Raw genomic sequence first — 3113 nt, forward strand, 5'->3', positions numbered from 1 at the left:
CGCGGGACGTCCCATCCTCCTCCAATTGCAAAGGGATTGTCTGGATTTTCTGGTGGAAGGTAACAAAAAGAGATTTAGAGCTCACTTCTTTGGATTTTTTCAGCCGGAAATAAAAAGATTTATGGTTGAAGTTTATTTCAAACAATTAAACAAACAATTAAAGAAGGTGCAGAAAGCACAAAGCTACTCAAATGAAAGTTCAGAGCACTTTGTATTTTGAGAGTCCACAGCATAACTATTCACTTTCATTCAATATTAAAGGTTGTCTACATGATATCCGGAATATTAATATATCATCAACAACTATTGTCTATGTAAAGATATAGAGGAGTAATGTCTACCTGAGCAGAGAATGAAGTCTCTCTCTCTCTGTGTAATGTAATCAGAGCTTCTCAGGGTGGTGTCCAGATGGTAACCCACAAATTGCAAAAACGTGTGAAAATTGTCGCGAGACTGGCTGCCTGTTGACCTATCCTAACCTCAACCATCTCACGAGAGTTTTGCAACTCGTAGGTTACTTTCTACACATGACTGCTTCTCTGTGCTTTATTTACATAGTGTATGCCTTTTAGTGCATGCTAGCGTGCCCCACTGACTACCTCATGGCCGCACTGTGCTCATAAGGCGGTTAAAGCTGATAACACCGTCCTGTCTCATAGCGTGGTCACGGAAGCGTAGCGCCCACCATCCGGCCCCATTATCTATGATCCACCAGCTCAGCCATCGCCATGTTGAGAGCCATGTGGAGTCAATAGAAATGCTCTGAATTTCGTTTTGAGCACCTTTAAAAGGTTGAGTTTCCCCTAAAGGTATCCAGTCATGCAAATATCTGGTGTTAATTGGACACACCTGTCACAATATGGTGGAAGAGAATTTCACTTTCACTTCACTAAAAACATTTAAAAAATGCATCTAAACAAGACAAAGAGTCTACAGGCTGTGTGAGGCTGTACTTACACACAGCAGTGCTTTGCTGGGCTGATGGTAATATCATTAGTTTTGCAGGTATTTGGGCATGAACCAAAGTATTGGACAAATTAAAATTGTAATGATGGCACTAGATGAAAAGTTAAAGGATCACCAAAGTTGCTACAAATTCATTTAAAGGGAGCCACCAGGAGTCCATCTATTTTCTGATTATCCCTTTCGGTGCAGTCTTATTGTACACTTTTGATATACTGGTATAGTAATTTCTGTTTTGAACAGTGCTATATACTGTAGATATTTATGTATTTTATTGTGTTTTTTTTTCCTACACTATGTATTGTGTTTTTAGTTTTGCACTTCTTAAACTCGTGGCTTGTGTGGTCACATAATCTTATATGATTTCTTTCTTGTATGCTGCATAATGCCCTTGTTAAAAACTTTGTGACTTATGTCTGTGAAAAGTGCTATATAAATAGATTTGACTTACTTAGATATACAGATCACTCACTTTAACTTGCAAGTTTTCATATTTTCACAAACAAAATGCAGAAATAGAGAATGAATCCCTGCTGACTCTTTCGTTCGTAAAATGCTGCTTTTATGAGAAAGTAATAGAGAAATGATCCTTGTCCTACCTGATGGGAAAACACATTCAAAACATAACTTTCAGCAACTTCCCTTTTTAAGAGCTACAGGATTATCAGTGACTGCTTCAGTCAGCTTCAGCGGTTTTGGTTCCACACCAAAAGATCAATTTGTCATTTGTGACAATAAACCTTCCTTCAACACACAAAATCTGTTGTTTGATAATAGAGCAGAGAGGTGATGTGGCTGCAAATCCAAAAGCTAACAGGGTGGAGATTTACTACTGACAGAGCAGAGCAGGGTGCAATCATCACTTCTTTTATTTTTACCTCAATCTGTCATCTTTATTTAGACTTTAGATGTTTTAATAGAAGACAAATATGTCAACACTAAACTTGTCAACTTTCCTGAGAATGAACTGAATGAATATTCTGTTATATAGACATAGTATTTTATTATTTTCCTCACTTTTAGATGATTCAATAGTTTGTTCAAAAACAATGGAACCAAATAGCCAATAGCCATTTTATGTGCCTATGAGCCCTGAGAATAATTAAAGTAAGATGTCTGCATGAACCCAGAGACAATGAAGGGATTCATTGCATTGAGTCTGGAATGAGGGAGGCAGGGAGGAAGGGAGGCAGCGGCTAATCTTCATCAGTTCAGTATGTCAGGGAGGAATGCTGCAGGACGGGATTCTTTTATCAGCTGACTTATGTTGTTTTGACGACAACTTAAGGTGTGCTGCAGAACAATAAGGCTTATGCAAAGTGAAAATATACACTTCAGGCATCTATCCAACTCTTTACAGTGAACTAGGAGAGCAATCATCTTTCCCAGAGCCAAAACCTGCCTTCCACAAAACGCTCCATTCCTGGAAAGCACTCAGTATATCTCTGCCAAGGCTGGGCAGACTTCTGACATTGTTTTGTCATGGACAATAGAGCATGACTGATAAATTTGTGATGCGTTGATCTGATACTCTGTATTGTACCGGTCAGACCAAAATCACTGAATTGGATATTGGAAATAAAGTATAAAAAAGTTTTTTAAAAAGTATAATCCGATACGATCCTTTAGCCTAAACTATCAAACAACGGTCATTGAGGTATAGGCTACACAGTGTTGAGTTATATACAGCATTTTACACTGGAATTAGAATTCCTTTGTTATACTCAGCAGTAAACTTTTGCACAAAGTTGCACTTTAAATTTCAGTTTGAATGTTTGAATGGTGCTGACCGATCAAAAATGCTGCTAAAAGTTCTGTACGCGAAAAAGTTTAAATAAAAAGAAGCGGCAATAATCATGCCGTGGGCTATGTATTTCTTCTTTAGGGGAGTAGATTATTTGTTTCACAGTTTGAGCATGATGCTTGTAAAAAAAAAAGAGAAACAGGCAGAAGCACCGGCACCGGAGCAAAGCAATACAGTGACAGCAGAAAAACTTATTTTAGCCACCTAAAAGAAAGGCTACGCCTAAGTGTACGCTATATTTTGAATATTTTCACAGCTTTATCTTGCTGTCAAAATGCCCTTTCCTTCTCCTTTTCAACAGAGAACTGAACTGAAAGTACTCATGTCTGTTTCTCGATGCTTGAGG

This window comes from Sebastes fasciatus, chromosome 10, assembly GCF_043250625.1.
Source record: "Sebastes fasciatus isolate fSebFas1 chromosome 10, fSebFas1.pri, whole genome shotgun sequence".
Classification (NCBI taxonomy): Eukaryota; Metazoa; Chordata; class Actinopteri; order Perciformes; family Sebastidae; genus Sebastes; species Sebastes fasciatus.